Source organism: Carassius carassius, chromosome 31 (genome assembly GCF_963082965.1).
Source record: "Carassius carassius chromosome 31, fCarCar2.1, whole genome shotgun sequence".
Taxonomy (NCBI): domain Eukaryota; kingdom Metazoa; phylum Chordata; class Actinopteri; order Cypriniformes; family Cyprinidae; genus Carassius; species Carassius carassius.
Window position 1 is genome coordinate 20,333,626 of NC_081785.1, and position 23,705 is coordinate 20,357,330.

Genomic DNA, 23,705 nt, shown 5'->3' on the forward strand with positions numbered 1-23,705 from the left:
AACAATGGTTCCCGGGATTTTTGAGAACTGGAGCTTGTAGCCTAGAATTTTTCTTTCTAAATGATGTGAAAATCATCTTGTTTACTCACTCACAAAAAACAATATATTGATTTAAATTTTCTAAGACACTTTTTGTTGGTAAAAGCCATATGCGAGTAGGCGTCAACTACCATGAATATCATTGTGATTTACACCTGAGAAGACAAAGGGCCGCATAATGAGCTGCATAATGAGCCATTCAGTCATCTGTGTCACTGTGAGTGAGGAGTTACAAGAGAGAATGTGAGAACAAAATAAATCTATATAATTTTATGTTTGTAGTTTATTAAGAATATATTTAATTATCCCACAACATAATTTAATATCCACTTGGGGGAGCAGTTAAACAGTTTATTAGAAACAATCAAAGCTGACTTTCAAACAAATTGTTTGGCATGCTTACTCCAGTCACACAATCCTTCAGAAATCCTTTTAACAATCTTATTTTCTACAAAAAAAAAAAAAACGTTTGTTATTATTATCATCATTATTATTAATGACTCAAAACGCGTATCCGCGTTAATCGACTTGATAGGGTTAAAGCTCGAGCAGTAATCAGCGGTTATGCTAGTACTATTTGTCTAGCCCCCGATAGTTATATAACTACGTACAAATAATTAAAACTGAGATAATAATCAGCGGTTATGCTAGTACGATGAAATATGATAATATTTCAATAGTATATTTCTCTAGCTCCTGATAGTTAAAATAACTACGTACAACTTGAATAAAGTTCAAACAATAATCAGTGGTTAAGCTAGTGCTATTTGTCTAGCCCCCGATAGCTAATATTACTACGTACAACTTAACTTAAGTCAAGCAGTTAGTCAGAAATCTAGGATCTCACCTGATTTGCTCCATGTTCCATCTAACCTGAGATCTAGTATGCACTTAATACTGGACATAGATTTACCAATTTATTATCAGTCAGGTTAATATGTATTATGAAGAGCTTGAAAAAAGTCAGCACACTCCTGAGTGTGCAGACTTTTTCAAAGCTCTTAACTTTTTGGGAAACTGTTTTAGTCTACGCACCTCAGTTAGATTATTTTGAGGGCGCGGTAAGTCTCTGTCCTAGACCTGGGTAGTTTACTCCTCAGTGAGAACAGAATGTAATTTAAATGAAAGGCCCTGGGAGAGGGCGCACCCATAAGCAAAATATCCCTAAAATCTTCAATTCTTTATAACCTTTTAGTTTACTTCTGTAGAAATGAGACCAGCGTACCAGTCGCACTGAGACATTTCAAATGATACCAGACATGACTGTTAGTTCGTTTACATTGGCATTTGCATGTAATAATTTTGAGAAGGCTGAGTACTAGGAAGGATGGGTAAAGGGATTTAAAAAGAACAGAAGGGAAGGAAGTTTCCTGAACCTCCACTCTGTAAGGTGTGTCAAAGATGCTTGTGTGTGTGTTTGTATTGTCTGTTTCTCAGGAGATCAAGGTATCTGAGGTTCTATCATCCTTACACAAATTAACTCTTCATATATATATATATATATATATATATATATATATATATATATATATATATATATATATATATATATATATATATATATATATATATAATTGAGGAATTGTAACTTTCATGTACTGTTTCTGTTCCTTTAGGACCAAGTGTTTCCTCTTAGTTTAGTTTCTGTCTCCTTATTTGTCCCTTGTAACGGATTATGTTATGTTTGATTATTGTTTGTTACCAAAGCAAGTCATTGCCAGAGCTAGTTTGTTTCTCCCTTTAATTTGTTCATCGTCCATTTTTGTCTGTGCTATGTTGGTTTGCTGCATTTTGTGTTTGTTGTTTGCTAAGACTTTATTCTCCAGTGCTCCTGTAGTTGTTGTTGTTGTTGTTGTTGTTTGTTTGTGTAATTTTGATTTTATTAAACTATTTGATTTTATTGATAAACTACACTGCTGTGATTAAATCCTGGGCCCTGCTGCATGAAAGCCTTTATGCTAAGAAATCCCTTAGATATAAGGTTAAGGGAAAAAACCTTGTGTCAACTTAACTACGTTAAGGGTGACATTAAGCATTCCCCTTAATTATTTAAATAAATATTGATTTAATATAAATATTAATATTTAATATAAATATTAAAGGTGCTGTATTGCAGGGTCTGAATTTCGTTTTGGAAAATGGAGAGGAATTCCTCATTTAGGTGGCTCATATGGGGGGATTTTTTTAATTTGAGGGGGGAGTTATGGTATTTTTTTAAAACTACAATCATCAGGGGCGGCCCCCAGGCAAACATAGGAATGGGGACCTATACATTTGCACACATTTACCTAGATCAACCTTGAAGTTACTTTTTCTTTTTTTGTGATACTTGCTGCTGCACAATGGTGCCACATTGTTGTGTCCAATATTTCTAAATTTTTTATGTACATGTTCAATGAGATTCTTTCATTTACCTGAATATTTATTCATTTGGCAGACAATTTTATTAATTCATGTTGTAGACCACAAAATAGCAATTGATTAAACATTGAGATACAAGTTTTAACAAAAAACTAAAATTATAAAAAGGTAAACCTTAAAATTTAACCTTTAAACCTTTTTTTTTTTTTTTTTAAGAAAAGCGATGTATAAATCGGAAGTCGGAAGTATAAATTATTATATAATTTAAAACTGATTTATGTGAGTGAATCTTGGCATTGGTCTGAACAAAAACTGACCAGATTATTGAAAATGCACATTCATTCTCTGCCAGTAGGAGGTTCTTATGGAACGTCAAAAATATAGTGGTTTCCTGGTAAATGGCTGTAAACAAAGCAGCTCAGCTAATAAATTACTTTATCAGGTAAAATGGAAATGTGATCGAAACTTTTCCCTTCAGAGGTTCATTCATATAAAAACTTGAATTAGTGAGAATGAGAGAAGTGTGAAAAAAATGTAGCCTAAATTGATGAGGAAAGTCCACTTTTGAGTTACCAGTGTAAGCCTACATTTTATTTTAGTAATTTTAACTAATGGCTTTCAATTAAAATATATATAATCACGATTATCGCACGATTGTCATGAGTTAACTTAATTTGAGTTAATCACAATTTTATTACACATTTCTATCTGTTCTAAATGTACCTTAAATTAATACTTTTCCCCATAGTTTCACAGACAAGGTTTAAGCTAGTCCCAGACTAAAATACATGTTTGAGCTGTCTCAACTGAAAATATCTTGCTATGACATATCTTAAAATATGTCAGTATCATTGTTCTGACTCGAGATGCACACCTGTAACATGTTCTTCTAAGTTTTTTTTGTTGTTGTTGCTTAAAGTTGCTTAAAGTTGCTTAAATATCTTAATTTAACTAAGGCTTAGTCCTGGCTTAAGATATGCATGAATGGCTAAGGGCTGGATGCGTAGCGCGTTCTGTTGACTGAGCAACGGCGGCGCTTCGGTGTGCTGTAACATGGGCGTTACGCCTGTGGCATTTGAGGTGGGGAGCGCGCTGATCACAGCGGGCAGATCGCTCCTCCTCGACCCCGTCCCGGCGCTTAACCGGTTGAGGGAGGGCTGAGGGGGTCCCGTGGGACTCGTGATGTCTGCGAGTAACTGTGGGCTGCAAGTGTGCACATTTACTGCTTTCGACTCGCTGTCTGCCTGGGCAGAGCGTACGTGCACGGGTTTCGTTTTTACAGAAACCACATGACGCATGTGACATAGTGATTGTGGGTACTGAGGAGTGGGCACGTTTACTATGCAGTGCGCGTGATCGACTTGAGTCGCTTTTATGGGCGCGAGCCCTGTGAAGGGCTGTGCTTATATGTGGAGATGGGCACTGAGCAGTGGGCATCGTCACTACATTTATAGCACCATCGGCCACCATCTGAGCTGTCTCAACTGAAAATATCTTGCTATGACATATCTTAAAATATGTCAGTATCATTGTTCTGACTCGAGATGCACACCTGTAACATGTTCTTCTAAGTTTTTTTTTTTTGTTGTTGCTTAAAGTTGCTTAAATATCTTAATTTAACTAAGGCTTAGTCCTGGCTTAAGATAAGCCCCATTTGTGAAACGGGGTTTTCAATCCAATCAACATAGGCATGTACAAATATGGATGCTATATGTAATATATGTTTATTATTAGTGAAACCATAGTTAACAGAGCATGAAGAGTAGACATGTTTCATAGGTCATAGATGTTTTTCTAAGAACTTGTTCATGTCTATTAAACGCATGGGAAACCCCCCCCCCCCCCCCCCCGGAAATACTAGGTTCCTATAACTTCTCTTTCTTTGCTCTGAACAATTTACTTACACAAACCTGTTTGCATTTTCGCAAGATGGGGCAGCTCACTTCTTCTGAACATGCACAATGTACATTTATTATTTATTATTACATTTGTTTGCCTCTCTGTGCCACATACTGTATTTTAATGCAGCTAAAAACTGTTTTTATTTATATATTTGACTGTTTCTGTTGTCAGAAAGCAGGATGAATATGAAATAGTGACTGAAACGCGACCCGCGGGATAGTTCACCCAAAAATCTTAATTATGTCATTAATAACTCACCCTCATGTTGTTCCAAACCGGTAAGACCTCAGTTTATCTTAGGAACACAGTTTAAGATATTTTAGATTTAGTCCGAGAGCTCTCAGTCTCTCCATTGAAACTGTGTGTACGGTCTACTGTCCATGTCCAGAAAGGTAAGAAAAACATCATCAAAGTAGTCCATGTGACTACTTAGGCAGTTAGAATATTTTGAAGTATTGAAAATACATTTTGTTCCAAAAATAGCAAAAACTATGACTTTATTCAGCATTGTCTTCACTTCCGTGTCTGTTGTGAGAGAGTTCAAAACAAAGCAGTTTGTCATATACGGTTCGCGAACGAATCATTCGATGTAACCGGATCTTTTTGAACCAGTTCACCAAATCGAACTGAATCGTTTTAAACGGTTCGCATCTCCAATATGCATTAATCGACAAATTACTTAAGCTGTTAACTTTTTAAATGTGGCTGACACTCCCTCTGAGTTCAAACAAACCAATATCCCGGAGTAATTCATGTACTCAAACAGTACACTGACTGAACTGCTGTGAAGAGAGAACTGAAGATGAACACCGAGCCTAACCAGATAATGAACTAAACATTGACCCTAACATTTTTTGTTATTTGGGTAGTAAAATCGTACTCGGTTACTAACGTAACCTCTGTTCTCTCTAGAAGAGGAAACGAGTACTGGGTCTTAACTAAGACGCTACGGGAAAAGTCTCTTTTCACGAAATACTGAAGCAAAAAATTATCCTTAATTTTGAATTTTTGTAAAGCGCATTTGCAGCAGTACACAGCCATAGGCGAGACGGCTCGCTTGCTCATTGGGCTGCTCTGCAGCAAGTGCACAGCCTATCGAGCACAGGCTGATGCAATATCAGACCAATTAGGACGCTTCGCGCCCATCACGCCACTTCCCGCCGAAACGGGTGTGGCCCAACCCTATAAAAGGAGCTCGAAAAGGCTGACTCACCTGATTTATTTCGTCGCCAAAGCGAACCAGAGTGAATCGTACGCACGGCAGAGAACGCAGTACTCGTTCCCTCTTCTAGAGAGAACTGAGGTTACGTTAGTAACCGAGCTCCGCTCGTGATTGAGCCAGAATCAGCCAGTCGTCCAAATAGTTCAGCACTCGCATGCCTCTGAGTCTGAGAGGAGCGAGCGCTGCGTCCATGCACCTCGTAAACGTACGAGGAGCTACGGACAAGCCGAACGGCAGGACTGCAAACTGGTATGCCTGGCCCTCGAAGGCGAATCTTAAATATCGCCTGTGACTTGACGCCATCTGTATTTGAAAATACGCGTCCTTCAGATCTATTGACATGAACCAGTCTCCTCTGCGAATATGCGCGAGGAGCTTCCTGGTCGTAAGCATTCTGAAACTGCGTTTCACCAATGCCTTGTTCAGCTGTCTTAGATCCAGTATGGGCCTGAGACCCCTGTCTCTCTTGGGCACTAGAAAGTATCTGCTGTACAGACCCCCCTCGCTTTGAGCTTGAGACACAGACTCTACAGCCCCTTTGCTCAACAGTTTTGATATTTCGGCCCGAAGTATGGGTGCTACTTCTGTTTTGACCGTGGTTTCGACGCGCGTTAAAAAGCGGGGGTGGCGTCGAAAAAAACTGTAGCGAGTAGCTTCTCCTTATAATGCCTAGCACCCAATCCGAAACCCCTGGAAGCGCTGAACATGCATCTGCATGAATGGCTAAGGGCTGGATGCGTAGCGCGTTCTGTTGACTGAGCAACGGCGGCGCTTCGGTGTGCTGTAACATGGGCGTTACGCCTGTGGCATTTGAGGTGGGGAGCGCGCTGATCACAGCGGGCAGATCGCTCCTCCTCGACCCCGTCCCGGCGCTTAACCGGTTGAGGGAGGGCTGAGGGGGTCCCGTGGGACTCGTGATGTCTGCGAGTAACTGTGGGCTGCAAGTGTGCACATTTACTGCTTTCGACTCGCTGTCTGCCTGGGCAGAGCGTACGTGCACGGGTTTCGTTTTTACAGAAACCACATGACGCATGTGACATAGTGATTGTGGGTACTGAGGAGTGGGCACGTTTACTATGCAGTGCGCGTGATCGACTTGAGTCGCTTTTATGGGCGCGAGCCCTGTGAAGGGCTGTGCTTATATGTGGAGATGGGCACTGAGCAGTGGGCATCGTCACTACATTTATAGCACCATCGGCCGCGGCCGGACGAACGTGCACGGGTTTCATTTTTACAGAAACCACATGACGCGTGTGACATAGTGATTGTGGGCACTGAGGAGTGGGCACGTTTACTATGCAGTGCGCGCGATCGACTTGAGTCGCTTTTATGGGCGCGAGCCCTGTGAAGGGCTGTGCTTATATGTAGAGATGGGCACTGAGCAGTGGGCATCGTCACTACATTTATAGCACCATCGGCCGTGGCCGGGACACCAGAAATTACACCTCTTTCGGGAAATAACTGGGTAGCCGTGATAACGGTTTTTGTGTGCAGGCAAGCGGGCAACCGTACAGGCTTGCGCATTGCAAAAGACGCTGAAACAGTCACAATCCCTGGAACTGAAACAGTGGCGCGCTTAGGTGAGAGTTCGGCCGCGGCGACTCGTACACCGGCGCTTTCCTAGGATGGCTTCGGGGCTCCCGGCCTCACCGTAATCGTCTGCCGCGGTCCCCGCGGCGCGGGGGCGACGGCCGGTAGAGCGAGAACGGGGGTCTCGAGCTGCGTTGCTGAAGCTGTTGTGATAACGGCTTTTGTGTGCAGGCAAGCGGGCAACTGTGCAGGCTTGCGCGTTGCAGAAAACGCTGAGACAGTCACAATTCCTGGAACTGAAACAGCGGCGCGCTTGGGTGAGAGCTCGGCCACAGCGGAACTCGTACACCGGCGCTTCGATGAAGCAGCCATCATGTGCAGTGCAGACGCAGCCTGCTCAGCAGCAGAAGATTCGCGCGAGCAGAGGTGACGTCATGCAGCAGGCTTTAGATGGCAACACCGCTTTCGTCCGCCGTCCAGCAGAGGGCGGACAAAGGTGCGTCGCTATCGCCTGTTCCACCGGCGGAAGTGACTGGTAGTTCCTGTTTTTAGCATCATCCAGTGTGGAGAATGCTAGTGAGACAGACGAACGAGTTCGCGCTGAATATGGAGCGTTCCAAGCCTTTGCCACCTCTTCGTGAAGCTCAGGAAGAAATGAGGCGGGCTTTGAGAAGTACGCTCATCCAAAAGGAAACTACCATCCAGCCGGGAACGAGAGGGGGGGCGCTGGTGCAGACCACTCGAGGCCGAGACTCGTCGTGGCCAGCGTGAGCACTCGCCTCGGCTCCTTCTCGATGTGAGCTCGTTTGCTGGGCTTCTGAGCAGAAGGTGCGAGTTCCTCGGAGCTCGCCCAGCCCTCACTGCCCGAAGCTAGCAGAGTGCGGTGCCTCAGCGCAGCGGAGAATGCAGGCTCAGAGAAAAGGCCAAGCGAGTCCTCAGAGTCACCATGGCAACAGCTCGCAGTGAGGGCATCCGCCGTCAGCGAGCGCGAGCGCTGCATGATCTTCACCAAGCAGGAGACACAGATGACGTACCGGTCTCCCTCGCTTAGTGGGGCTCTGACGAGCCGCAGGAAGGCATCTTAAAAAAGACGCAAGCTCTTTTACGAGTGTGTGTCGCAGGGCGAACACACAAACACGCATAAAGAACAGCTGGATATAACAGAATTGAAAGGAAATGTGCGCTGGACAGCACAGCAGGAACGGCAGTAGAAGGCCGCAAAGGCCAGCAGCTTCAGAATGACTCGTCCCGCTGAGATGCTTCTCAGACGGCGCTTGCTTCCTCCGTGATCGAAGAGATGAAAAATCAGGTGAGTCAGCCTTTTCGAGCTCCTTTTATAGGGTTGGGCCACACCCGTTTCGGCGGGAAGTGGCATGATGGGCGCGAAGCGTCCTAATTGGTCTGATATTGCATCAGCCTGCGCTCTATAGGCTGTGCACTTGCTGCAGAGCAGCCAATGAGCGAGCGAGCCGTCTCGCCTATGGCTGTGTACTGCTGCAAATGCGCTTTACAAAAATTCAAAAATTAAGGATAATTTTTTCCTTCAGTATTTCGTGAAAAGAGACTTTTCCCGTAGCGTCTTAGCTAAGACGCAGTACGAGAGAACTCTCGTAAGAGAACTATTTTTAAAGAAATGTATATGAAGTTAAAACAATAAAAAAAATCAAAAGGTCAGATAATAACATTTCTGTTACTGTTTCAAGATATATGAGCTTGTGGTTGGTATCAATGTGCATCAATGCTCCACGGCTGGCCACAGAATATGTCCTATGAACAGCACACCCTAACTGTGTCAGCCTAGAAATAATGCCCACACTATCAACTCTGTGCATGGATGCCCGGGTTCTTTCCCACTACACTCTATGCCCCATAGCCTGCAGCAAACCCTTCATCATTCAATATCCAGCATAAGGGTGTCTGGATTTTATTGTTGACACTAATGCATCCATCTCCACATCCAAAACACTACTGCACTGTCAACTCTATTTCCGACATTCTCGACATTCTTGGGCTCACTCCTAGAAATTTTGCAATGTAGGGGCACTGGTAGAGACATGGTAATTAGATCCCTCAGACGTTCTTCTGGTAACAGTACTCTTGGCCGCCCAACCTTGTCAGATTTAAAGTTCACAGTGCTGTGAGTACACTGTTGGCTGTGTTTAATCTCACCAATAATCTGAATAACCTCTCTTAGTCCCTCCATTACAGCATGTGGAAAATTTTCCTGACTTGAGAGGGCATTTAAAATAACAAACTCAAGGGTACAGATAAACTCTAAAAATGCACTCTGTTTGTGCAGTGCATTAAGTACCATTCCTGCAGCCGCGAGGACGACGCTGAGCCCAAATGATGCAAGTGACGTCTTCCTGTAGCGTTACAGAGCCAGTCAGATAATAGAAAATAGAGTCAACAAGAATCGCGTTTTATTGGTTACAAGAGATAAGTCCCGTCTTTTACAGACTTGCAAGGCTTTGGGCCGCATTTCAGTGCAAAAAAAATGTGCCAAAAGTGTAAGTGTGGAAAAAACTTTGTCAGAAGAATACAAATCATATTTATTTCAAATGAATATAAAGTTGCAGTTTTTCAACACATGATTTACACTTACGAAACAGTAAAATGATGCAAGTCCTGTTTTCTTAAGCATATAACCTGTTGCACCATTACAGTGTTGCAATAAACAATAGGATTGCTGATCAACTTACCAAGCACGTTGGTTGCACTCAGGTTGTCCTGGTCAAGCATAGCCAAGCACTTTCAGGAAAAAAAAAAGAAATAAAATTGGCATTATGTTTGCATTCTTTTGCACCATTTAATGTCATTGTTAGCATGGTTATTGGTTCTCAAAAGTTTTATTTCACACTGGTATGGGATGCTGACATGCTTTATTTCTAGGAAGTTCATGTAAAAGCACAATTAAAGTTGATGATGAGCCAAGAACACAAAAGGTGGCTGTGAAAAGTTTGAAGAATGTAATGTCAAACAAGACCTCCTGGAAACAACCATTCAGTGAAGCAATGGAAGAAGAGATGATTACTCTTTGAAGGCAGAAATGTTATAAGCTGTGAAGAATGAGTACCTCAAACATGTTGATAATGTGCTTTTTTCCAAATAGCTCACATGTGTTAGACACAAAGAAAAATTATTTAAAAAAGTGTTTATTCTGCCACCCTGATGCGAGAAGATTTTCAGACATTGGGATTGAAACACAATGTGGAGGCAACAGTAAGGATAAAACTTAATTTCTTTGATCAAAATTATATTTTCAATTTATTTTCTTCATTCCTTAATTTAGTTTTTAATTGAAGCTTCAGAAGAACAGATTCTGAATTGCTGTTTCAAGAAAATTTAAGACATCAGCTAATGGGCTAGTTGCATATCTCCGCCATTTGGATTTCCGGTCTTGCGAGTGTGTGCAAAGATACTTCCGATTGTGCTAAATGTCAGTGCAGAGAACTGGAGAAATCCAAATATGTTTACAGGATTTATAATATCACTTTAAATGCAAATAAGATATATACTGCTATTACTATACTATAAATGTTAACTGAGCCAATACATTTTAAACTTGTGTATGTTTGGATCTGGTGAATAAATTAAATAGCCTACATTAATGTTCCCTACTGTTCACAAAATGAAAGTTTAAATCATGGTGTGAATACACCGCTACATAATGTATTTTTATCTTAACGATTATGTAAATGTACAAATTACTTTGTATTACATTGATTTTTTTAAATGAAATATTTACCTCGTGAGATGTGAGCTACGATTCATCTTCAGAAGTATCCATTTCTCAATTGTGCACATCAGTTTGTTTCATTATTTTCACAACATATTGTATTATTTTACACAGTACACTAAAACATGAATAATTTTAATATCCGTTTTATCTAATAAATTAATGCAAAAGAATAACAATATACATGCGCTGCTCATAGACAGATAATGATTTATGCTGCAGATCTTTCACAAAACAAATAAACATGGATAAAAACACATGAATGCAAACAGCAATCTTTTTGTAGCGGCAGCCAGTAACCGCTAAGAGACTGAGTAGAGGGAGTAAATGATGATGCGTTTCCATTGCAAATCCTGGTGATTTATTGGAATATTGAATAACAGTAAAGTAAAGTAAACAAAACAATGAAATAAAATATAATGAAATTAAATGAAAATGGTCAACAGAAAGTGAGCGTCCCAGCTACTCACCCCCTCCCTAACTCCTAACCACACGCAAACTAACAGATAATATTCACCTGTGTCAAGTGACAACACTAATTGAAAGTGAATTTAAAAATAAAAGACATCAATCCAAACCTGGCACCTACATTCCAGCCGCTGATTATTACACCCTAAAACTGTAATAATCATAACAATGCAACACAATCATGCAATTTATAGATCACTGATTATTTTCCTGTTTACATAGAAATCACTAAATCTTATTTCACAAATAAACAAATGTATACATATGCATGTGTGTAAATGTCCAATTATTCAATGTGTGAATATTGTCCGCAATCAACTGAGATAAACATGTCAATCAAACAGTCTTAAGTCAAAGTCTTCAGTAAGCCATTTGAGAGCTCTCCTATTCAGTCAGTCAGTCATTAGTCAATCAATTAGTCAGTTGATTATGGAATAAATAAAGTCCTCCTGTTTCCAGAAGGCGGCAGACTTTAGTAATGGGTCTGGTCAAGCAGGAACTCTTGGTCTTGATTCTTATTTGATGTGTCAATTCCCTTTTATCCTGTGTGATCTGAATAATCTTGCCCATTATCCATGAGCTCCTTGGAGCAGTAATTCCATAATTATGGACCATAAATCTGATTATAATTCCAGTTTTTCATAGCCTACTGCAATTCACATTGGGCACCAACAAAGTTTGTACCATTGTCTGAACGGATGTCGACCACTTGTCCTCGACGTGCAGTAAATCTCCTTAATGCATGGATGAAAGAGTCCGTATCGAGTGTATTTGCTATTTCAAGGTGAACAGCTCTTATTGTCAAACATGTGAATATCACTCCATAACGTTTTATAACACTCCTTCCACATTTAACTTCAAAGGGACCGAAACAGTCCACTCCAACATGCGTGAATGGCGGTTTGTCAGGTGTGATTCTATCTTGTGGCAAATCTGCCATCTGCTGATGACCTGGGATCCCATGAAGACGTCTGCAGACCACACACTTGGACAAAATTCGTCTTATAGCCATGCTAGCACCAGAGATCCAATATCTTTGCCACAAATTAGCCAGCATATAATTCTGTCCAAAATGTCCAATGTCATGATGAATTTGCCGCAAAATCAAATCTGAAATGTGTAGATCCTTGGCCAGTATTATCGGATGCTTAACTTCTTCAGGCATCATAGCCTTATCCATACGCCCTCCAACTCTGATGACATCTGAGTGAAGCACAGGATTAAGTCTATAGAGTTCACTATTCCGTTTTAATCAGCTCTTTCCAGCTCATCTGGAGACAACAATTTTGCAGACACATTGGATCTGAATTTTTGAATCTCTTTCCTAACAACAGTTTCTCTTTGCAACTTGTCGATATCAGAGAAAACATTCATCAACCTTTTCCTTTCCTTGCTGAGATCAATTAGAATGTTCATCAATCTAAGGATCCAAGCTACGCCTTTTTTCAACTGCATCCATGAAGAGTAATACTTAAAGTATGGCATAAAATCATACTCTTGATGAATTTACACAGTATTCACCAGAACACTCCTTTTTACTTCTGGGTCACAAGAAGACATCACACCTACATCTGTAGGATCCACGGGCCACAACTCTTGTGGTTGAACAAGAAATCCACATCTGGTTCTTTAAGAATGAATCAACCTTTAGACCTCTAGATGATAGGTCAGCTGGATTGTTGGAAGAATTCACATACCGCCATTGTCTGATTTCAGAAACACTCCGAATTTGAGCAACTCTGTTAGCTACAAAGCATTTGAATCTAGAAGTCTCATTTTGGATGTACTTGAGGACAGAGGTGCTGTCAGTCCAAAATACCGAATCCTGAAGTTTCATCTTCAGCTCTCTCTTCCAGAACTTGTCCATGCGACCAGCAAGTGTGGCTGCTGTGAGCTCCAGACGAGGGATAGTGATAGCTCTTAAAGGTGTCACTCTTGCTTTACTCATTAAAAGAAAGGAATGGGCACATTGTTGATCATTATGAAATAGTAAATACGGCACCATGCCATAACCCTTCTCACTGGTATCCGAGAAGTGATGCAATTGGCAGATATAACTTCTCCAAAGTTTTTCTGACTTCAAACACCTGCGGACCTAAGATTTCTCCAATTCATGTAGTTTCTCCAACCAACTTGTCCATCGCTGAATGTACACTGTTGGAATAGTGCTGTCCCATCCAATTTTTTCTCGACACAGATCTTGAAGTATCATTTTGGCACGTAGAATCACAGGAGACAGAAAGCCAAGAGGGTCAAAGATGGAACTAATGATAGAGAGAATTCCTCTTCGAGTAAGAGGCCTATCTTTGAAGATCACCTTGAACTTAAAAGACATCAGACTCAGCACACCACTGCACACCCAATGCTCTTTCCAAAGGTAGCGTGTCATGTTCCAAATCCAAGTTCTTAACTTTCTTTTCTCTATCCTCCTCAGGGATGGCATTTAACACAGTCCGGCTGTTACTTATCCATTTGGTTAATCGGAATCCACCTTTAGCGCACATTTCTGTGAGCTTCTGGTACACTACAACAGCTTCTGAATCTGTAAACACAGATACAAGACAATCGTCTACATAGAAGTTATTAAAGACAATGTCCACAGTCTTAGCAGATCCGTATGATCCTCCCATAAGCGTCCATCAAGTCGGTCCAGTTCAGCTGTAGGAACATTTTCAGCATGCCATTTTGTGATGACACTCTCCATAAAGGTAGTATAGTCAGCATGAAAAGAACTGTTTCTTTTAAGCCTTCTTTGAACATTCAGAGCATGTTGTTCCACAATTGCTCTATTCCTTGGCATGACTACCTTTCCATTTTTAAGTGGAAGACAAATGCAATAATGCCCATTGGTCAGTCTGGCTGAATGTGAAACAAAATCCATGAATCGATGATCTTCCTTTGACAATCCTTGCTGTTCCTCTTGAACCGATTCAGGAAAGTCACCCTTGAACTGTTGCTCCCATAACTCATCCAACTTCATAACTGTGATCCTATTGACAGTCATGTGAGAATGTTCCTTAACAGCATACTCTTCCTGTCGCTTGATTGGTCCATTAACTGCCCATCCAAACATAGTCTTAATGGCATATGGGCCACTGTCTTGACAGCGAATAATCTGCCATGGCTCCAAAGCCTCTGGCACATTAGCACCAATCAACAACTCCACATCAGCATCAATTGAAGACAAACACAGATGACTTAAATGAGGCCAACGTGCAAGATAATTTTGTGTGGCGATGTTGATTATGCTTACAGGCATGGTCTTCTGCGTGTATACCTCTTGCAGAGCACAGTAATGCTCCTGATTCAATCCTGACACTTCTATATCCTTCAGAACATAACAACAAACGGATTTGTCCTGACTCATGGTTCTCATTAGTATGTTAACTTTCTTTGCTGAGAGATTGAGCTTGGACATCAAACTATCTGTGCAGAAAATGCAGAGCTCCCAGAGTCCAGAAAAGCATAGGTGGTCACAACTTTACTTCCTTTCTTTGATTTCACACATACAGGAACGATAGACAATGCACAATTTTCTTTACCAGCCCCAGTAAGAGCACTGGACTGGAGCGAGACCAAAGCACTACCCACTGTTGACTTTGACTCATCTTTATACTGAATGCCTTTTTTCTCTGAGGGAAAACTATGAAGAAGACTTGGGTGTTTTAGATGACATATTTTACATATGCTTCTCATTTTACAATCACGGCTGTAATGTCCTGTACATAAGCAACCGAAACAAATCCCCTTTTTCTTCAGAAAGTTAATCTTTTCTGTATGAGATCTTTCAACAAGCTTTTCACAGAAATCCAATGCATGCGCTTCTTTACAGAAGAGACTGGTTTTATTCACGTCTTTCCCACCACACTCCTTTGCACCAGTTGCAGTGACTGTGGTGGTAAAACTACTTCTAGGTTTCGAATGAAGGAATTTGGTATTCAGGTTTCTACCTTCACTAGGCAGAACATCTTGAATGTTTCCAAACACCGGATCGGTGACTATCTTCACCTGTCTTTCTATGAAGTCCACAATATCAGAAAAGCAAGCTGGATGGTTACATCTTTCTTGTAAATCATAAGCCACCATTCTCCATCTTTCTCTGAGCTCATAAAGGAAGTTTTGCAAGAACAATTTTCATATTAAAGGCAAGATTTAACTCTTTCATGTAAGAAATATTCTGCATAGCATTGCAGCAACTCCTGAGAAATAAGCTGTAGACCTGCAGAGCCCTAGCATCCTCAGCTCGTATCGATTGCCATGCGAGCACCCTTTTCATGTAAGCTGAGGCTATCCTTACCTCATTGCCAAAATGTTCTCTGAGCAAAGCCTTAGCCTTTATATACCCTTGCAAAGGAATCATCAGTTGAAAGCTTTGAACAAGCTCCTTAGGTTGCCCTCTAGTATACTGCTCAAAGAAATACAAGCAATCTGCATGGCCACTTGCTTTCTATTCTACCACCTCTTCAAATGTTCGCATAAAGTCATGATAACGTAATGGATCCCCATCAAAGAATGGGACCTCCCTTGGTGGGAGTGAAGATAAGTTGTGTTGCTGAACTAATAGGGCAGCAATTTAATTTTGCTTATCGATAAGCTTAATGATACTTCACCCTTCCAAACCCTCCTGTAAATTTGATCCATAAGCACCTTGCATTCCACGTCCATGTCCACCATCCTGACTGATGCTGGGTAATGTAGAATGTGTCAACCTTGTGTTAGTATTTAAAATCTGTTACTGTTGTCGAGCTGACTGAGTAGGAAAACACACTGAATTCTCTGGTGCTGCTTTAGCCTGTGTATAGGATACAGATTGCTGTAGTGGCATTGAATGTAAACTTGAATTTAAAAATGGATCCACATTTGGGTTAAGAGAACTGGTTCCAGTATTTCTTGCAATTAACACACTGGCATCAGAAGAATCTGTACAACTTCAGTCTGATCTCACATCACTATACACTTTCATCTTGGCCATTGTTCTGCAATTTTAGTGTCCAGTTCCATTTGTTCTTTTCGCCTCCTCAAATCCTCCTCTTCCTTCTCCAATCCATGTTTTCATGATAACATTTTCTGATGTGCCAACAAGGCTGCCATTTCGGACTTAACCTTAAGATGAGCAGATACAATAGAAGATCGACTGGTTCGAGATCCATGAGTTGTCGTTTTCATGCTCATGTTAGAGACACTTTCAGTTGGTTGTTTTTGATTCTGCACATCACCATCATCCATATCACAGTTTGGATTTTCACTTGGAGCATGCATATTATGAGATGAAACTGGTTCAGCAGAAGATGGAATAATAGAATCACAACTCTGTTGAGGTTCAGCAAAATTATCCATTGCTCTTGAATGAGAAATGACCAAAGATTTGCATAACGTTGAGTAGAATTTGATTCTGTTATTTGAGCATTTTGCCTCAGATTCTTAGCTCCAACCAACCATCGTTCAACATCTTCCACAAATCCATCATTGTGCTTAGAGACTACCTCAAACCACTCATTTTTTTTTTTTTTGTTCATCAGAAGGAAGAAAATTAACTACTTCTTTGTGCAACACAGATGCATCACCTTTCAAACATTTCAAAGATTCCACCATAGGAGACAATTGTGAAGCATTTTCATCACATTCCATGAGATCTTTCATTGATAAAATCAAGCTCTTCATTTGATTCACCTTAGCCTTACGATCCTTTTGCAATGCCTCAATTTTAAGCACCAAGGCCTTTGCCGTAAGCTTAGGCTCTCTTTTGCTGCCCAAAGCAGCTTGCACAGACTCATCTGCATCCATTTCTCACAGCACGCAATCCCAGTCATCCAAACAGCACCGTATTCAACGCGTAGATCAAACCAACAATTTCATGAATGGGTGCAGCTCCACAGCGCTATTACGAAAGCATAGTATACTTGCACTTCATTCCACAAACCGCAATCCATCCAATAGGTGGCACACAAACCCTGCCCGTCCTGCGACAATAGCGTCTTCTCATTCTATAAACAGCAATACTGCAGCCAAACATAGCCATCCACTCACATACCTCTTCTGCCGTCAGGATACAAAAGCACAATCTCACTTCAGTGTGTGCGTAAGCGTTTCACATGCGATGTGCAAAGAAATCCTTTCCAATCCACGATAATCAAAATCCAACAGTAGCCGTTTTCTGCTGACTAAATTGTAGCGGCAGCCAGTAACCGCTAAGAGACTGAGTAGAGGGAGTAAATGATGACACGTTTCCACTGCAAATCCTGGTGATTTATTGTAACATTGAATAACAGTAAAGTAAACAAAAAAAGTAAAGTAAACAAAACAATGAAATAAAATGAAAACGGTCAACAGAAAGTGAGCGTCCCAGCTACTCACCCCCTTCCTAACTCCTAACCACACACAAACTAACAGATAATATGCACCTGTGTCAAGTGACATCACAAATTGAAAGTGAATTTCAAAATAAAAGACATCAATCCAAACCTGGCACCTACACTTTTAATTAATGCAAACCTCCCATAATTACATTACGTTTAATTGTACAGTTACAGTTATACATTGTTATCAAATAAAGTTAATAAAACATGCTTTATCAAAAATCTGTGTGTGTCTCATTTGACAGTCAGAAACCTTGATCTTACATAACAGTCAGAAAAAAATCAGCTCTACGAAAATGTCAAGTATTGCATATTTGAGTGGTTTGTGTTTGAAAGAAGAAATCCCTGTGAACTGATTAACCTGACGCTGGTCCGCATCAACGGAAGAATAAAGTAATCTCCTCATTGTATCTTGATGAATTTCCACACACAGGTACGCAAAAATGTGGAGAGGATGTTTCCACATGTTTTTGATATACCACTATCCGCTGTTAAATTTGAAAATCATTAATTATATACATCTAGCCAAGTTTCGTATATAAGTTTCCCTTAGAGTAAATGTGAACATCGCAAGACCGGCAGTAAGTATGCGCACACTCGCGTCGCTGAAGCTCACCGGCGCCATCTTCTGCACCCAGCCCATTGCAGGTGAGTGTAAGGGATGTGAGGCAGTGTGTGTGGGTTGCTTGGTTGTGTGAATTGTGTGTTTAACAAGCAAAAGTTAAAAGTTGTTTTCATGCTAAAAGTTGTTTGTGTCTGTTTTAAGGGTATCCAAGTGTGGACCTCTAATAGCTACTGTGGCGGGATGGAAGGAATACGCAGGAGCAAACTCAAATGTAAAGCCATGGAGGGTGGATTTTATTGTCAAGTGAAGGGTTGCAGGGGTGATGACGGTGATTCAGCGTGCAAAGGGTGCTCTTACTCGGGTCCAGGTGCAGGTGAGTCGGTGGAGTGCTCGTGGCAAAGTCTTCCGGTCACAGGCTGCTTTCTGGTGGCAGAGAGAGAGATTCAGTGTGCTAGCTCGTGGAGAGGCTTCTCACCCTTTTCCTGTTTGCGTGCTGCTTATATGAGGCCCGGCTGATGAGAGGCAGGTGTGGGTGATCAGCCCGTGATGAGCCTCGAGTCGGTGCTCCTCATGAGTTACCAGGGCGAAGCTGATGTGGTGGAGAAATATGATGTTAACAGGGGTGAACAAGGAGGTGGGTGGGGAGTGACCCCTGACAGACCTGCATAAGCTGACCAGATCCGGGAAAGGCCATCGGCGTTGGCCGCTCCGGCCCGATGGAGCACTTCGAAGTGGAAGTCCTGGAGCGCGAGGAACCATCGTGTTACCCTTGCGTTGCTGTCCTTGGCGCGAGCCATCCACTGGAGGGGCACGTGGTCTGTGAGGAGAGTAAACTTCCGCCCGAGGAGGTAATACCGCAGCTCCAGGACTGCCCACTTGATGGCCAGTGCTTCCTTTTCGATGGCGGCGTAGTTCCTTTCGGCCAGGGTCAGCTTCCTGCTGATGAATAGGATGGGATGCTCCTCACCTTCTTGAACCTGTGACAGGACGGCCCCCAGTCCTGTGTCAGAGGCATCCGTTTGCAGCAGGAAGGGGCAGCTGAAGTCCGGGGCATGCAGGACTGGCTCCGAGGTGAGGGACAGCTTCACCTTCTTAAACGCATCCTCCGGTTCTGGTGTCCAGCATACTTTTTCCGGTTGCCCCTTCCTGGTCAGGTCTGTCAGGGGGGCGGCTAAGGAGGAGAAGTTAGGGATGAAACAGCGGTAGTATCCTGCCAACCCCAAAAACGCTCGTACCTAGGTCTTTGTGCTGGGTCTGGGGGCAGACCATATTGCCTCGACCTTCTTCTCCTGTGGTCGGATGAGTCCCTATCCGGCTTGAAAACCCAGGTACTTTGCCTCTGTCAAGCCCAGGTGGCACTTCCGGGGGTTGGCAGTGAGCCCAGCCCAAGTAGCTCCATCAGCACCCTCCGCAGACAGTCCAGGTGGTCTTCCCAGTGCTCGGAGTGGATGACCACGTCATCCTGGTATGCCGCGGCGTAGGCCTGGTGATGCAGCAGTTAGATGTCCATCATCCGTTGGAACGTGGCCGGGGCCCCGTGTAGGCCGAACGGGAGGGTCCGGTATTGCCAGTGCCCACCAGGGGTACTGAAGGCGGTCTTGGGCTTGGCGGCTTCAGATAGGGGAACCTGCCAGTATCCCTTGGTGAGGTCCAGGGTGGAGATATAGCGGGCCCTTCCCAGGCGATCGAGAAGCTCATCCACCCGAGGCATGGGGTAGCCGTCGAACGTCGAGACCTTGTTCAGGTGGCGGAAGTCATTGCAGAAGCGGAGGGTGCCGTCGGGCTTGGGGACCATGACGATAGGGCTGGACCAATGGCTCAATTACCCCTGACTTCAGCATTTGTTGAATTTCCTCTTCAATAGCCTGCCCACGAGCCTCTGGGACACGGTAGGGCCATTGCCGGACGATGACTCTGGCTGGGATGTGGATCTCATGTTGGATCACGTGGCTCCGCCCGGGGGCTGACAAGAACACATCTGGGAACTGACCGACCAGGTGTTGCAACTCTGTCTTCAGGGTCGCCGACAGTTCCGGGTTGACATCCACTATGACCGGGTCCCTGATGGCGAGGGCCGCTAGCTGGTCTCTGGTCCCAACCCACCTTTTGAGTAAGTTGATGTAGTAGATTTGGTCTGGTTTCCGCCGCCCCAGCTGGCGGACTCGGTAGGTGACGGGCCCGACTTTTTCAGCAATGGTGTACGGGCCCTGCCAGCTGGCCAAGAACTTGCAGGTGGAGTTGGGGATGAGGACCATTACCCGTGCTCCAGGCTGGAACTCGCGGGGCTGGGCGGCCTGGTCATAGTGCCGCTGCTGTGCTTGCTGTGCCCTGGCGAGGTGTTCCCGGACTAATGGCATGACCCAGTCTATTCTTTCCCTCATCGCCTTCACATGTTCAATGACGGAACGGTGGGGGGCCGACTGTTGCTTCCAATGCTTCCCTGGCAATATCTAGCAGCCCCCGAGGCTGGCGCCCGAACAGCAGACTCACCATCTCTCCCGCTGTCCGTGGCCAGTAGGGCCGGCTGCTGACGGGTCCCTCTTGCTGGCCTTCTCTTGGGGCGGCTCCCCTTCGTGGTGGCAGGCTGTACGGCGGCGGCCAGGAGGCGGTCAAACTCCAGCCAGTCTCGGCCAAGAAAGAGGGGGAAGGGCAGATCCTTCAGCACGCCCACTTCCAGGGGCCAGGCGCCCGGGAAGCCGGAGATCGTCATTCTCCGGGTCGGGACATGGCGGGTGTCTCCGTGCACGCAGGTGATGGGGCAGGTAGCCTTGGTTTCTCCGCATGGCGTGAGGATGCGAGATTGCCCCAAGCTGGCCGTGCTGCTGGAGTCAAGAATGGCTTGGACTGGACGGCCGTTTATTTTCACCTCCGCTTCCGGCGCCCCCTTGGGCAGGTCGCGGTGTACGGTACAGCCCGCCAACCACGTCCGCGCAGGAGATGCAGGGTCCACGGTGGGCATCGGTTCGTCCTTCGTCCACTCCTGGACCACTCTCCGGGGAAACGGCCTCGACTGCTCCCCGGTGTCCCGTTGTTGGGCAGCATCCGCCAGTTCCACTGCCTCAATGAGCTCGGTTATTGTGGTATGGTTCTGCATCCCAACTGCTTGCCGGTGAGTCCGGGAAAGGGCCCGGAGGAATCGGTCCACAACAAAGCGTTCTACAACTTGGGCAGCCGTGGGCTCCCCGGCGAGCAACCAATGCCGCGCGAGGCGGGACAGTTCAGCCGCCTGGGCTCGGGATGGGAGGCGGAGTTTATAGTCCCACTCATGGAAGTGCTGGGCAGCGCAGGCCGGGGAGAGTCCCAACCGGGACAGGATTTCCTTTTTGCGATCGTTTTAATCGTTGCCACTTCCGTCAAACGATTGGAGAGGGGCGACCAACCGCGCTCAGTCATCGCTCTCCCAGCCCTCCTGGGCAGCTGTATTTTCGAACATTTGGAGAAAGGCCTCTACATCGTCATCAGCGGTCATCTTGGGGAGTAGCTGGGACACTTTCGCTCGCGGATCGGCAGTGGAATGCGTCGAGCGGGCGCCGCCCCCACAGCTCGCAGAGTTCCCGCTTTGTCTGGTCCACTCGAGCGACTAGGTGTTCCGTTATCTGTTGCTGGCGGAGGCTGACCTCCATTAGACGCTGGAGTATTTCTTCCATTCTGGAGGTTCGGGGAGCAGCGGCCGCCTGGCAGAGAAAAACACAAAAAGGAGTGTGAGTTGCTGGGGAACCGCAGATTTGTATTCCTTCCACGGTATTGCCTGCGTTCTCTACCAGTGTGGTGGGGTGGAAGGAATACGCAGGAGCAAACTGAAATGTAAAGCCCCGGAGGGTGGATTTTATTGTAAAGTGAAGGGTTGCGGGGGTGATGACGGTGATTCGGCGTGCAAAGGGTGCTCTCACTTGTGGAAGATTTTTATTAATAAGATTTTAATCAATCAAGAATAATCAATGTGAATCTAGCCATTTTTGTTGCTAGTTGTTTTTCCATTATAAACCTATAGGTAAAGGATAGAAAGGAATATGCCTATGTGCTGGAATGTACAGAACTGATGAGAAACATATGGTCAGACATACAGAAAGGGCCTTTCTTTATACCAAAACAAGTAGGGGGCCCCTTCTCCCTAGGGAGGTATCGAAATTGCAAGCATAAGGAAAAGTCTGACGATTTGGAAACGCCCTGTATAGGGTATATAATGAGATGCTACCTAGCAATCGAGAGATCTTCTCGCAAAGAGGATCTCGGCTTTGCTTCTCACTGAAATAAAGTCTATATTCTGGAAACAAAACCCCGAGACTGTGTGATTCCTCAGATCCATGGCAGATAAAAATACACTACATTTGGCACCCCAGATGGGACTGGAAAGGAGCAGCAGAGTGGACGACCGCTTTTGAGCTGACTGATGAGCAACACACACACACAGTGGTGGCCACCATAGAATAAGGTAAGCATTTTTGCTTATATAATTAGTGTGTGTTGTTGACTGGTCAGTTCTGAGCGGTAAGGTCACTTAAAATCTGCTCTTCCAAATTTAGAACTAATTAAATAAATAAAAATGGGGGGGTTTGTTTCCAGAAGAAAAACTGCATATACATATTTGGTTTACTGAAAGGTCTTTTGGAAAAGGCCTGATTTTAATCTAGATAGTGTAGGCAGAAATACATTGCATGCAATTGTCTGTGTTCACTGTGGGCTGGGCCTATAAGGGACAGCAATACACGGGAGCCAGATGTAGTATAGTGGAAAAGTCCTTTGGCTACCGCTCTGTAAATGTAAGATACAGAGGTCTGAACGGAAAGGCGGAAAAGTCCTTTGGCTACCGCTCTGTATATGTAAGATACAGAGGTCTGAACGGAAAGGCGGAAAAGTCCTTTGGCTACCGCTCTGTATATGTAAGATACAGAGGGCTGAACGGCAAGGCAGGTCACTCAGGAGAGTGTAGAGTACTCTGTATTTATGTACGTTTTAATGTAAGTGTCTGTGTGACCGGCTTTGCTGGTGTGAGAAAATAGACTCTATATCTGGTGGAGCAAGAGGTGCTCTCCCCTCCTGGACCATCACTTTAGAGTGATTAGGTAACAGAGACGGGCGTGGCTGGTGTTGAGAAAGGATAAGTGCAGGAGCCCTAAAACAATAAAGTTAACTGTATGAATGTTGTTTAAGAGAAAAAATAAATAAAAATGTTCCAAGAAAGGGACTGTGCAGAATATAAAAATAATAATAAATTAATTAAAATAAGATATGCATTTATTATTTAATAACTTATATTAATAGATGAATTTAAAAGATGCATGTGCTTAAAACTTTATATCTAATATGTGAAGACATCTAAAATTTGTATCTTGTTATCCCTGGGACACAGTATGAAAGTTTATCCATTACAGAGTTTCAGAGATTGGGCTTGTGTAAATTAAAAAATAAATAAATAAATAAATTAAAATAAATAACTTGTGCAATGTGGAATGAGAGCAAGATTGGGTGACCAAGTTAATAGACATTTTGATTCAAAAGCCATAGGCATTTTACAATAGGAAG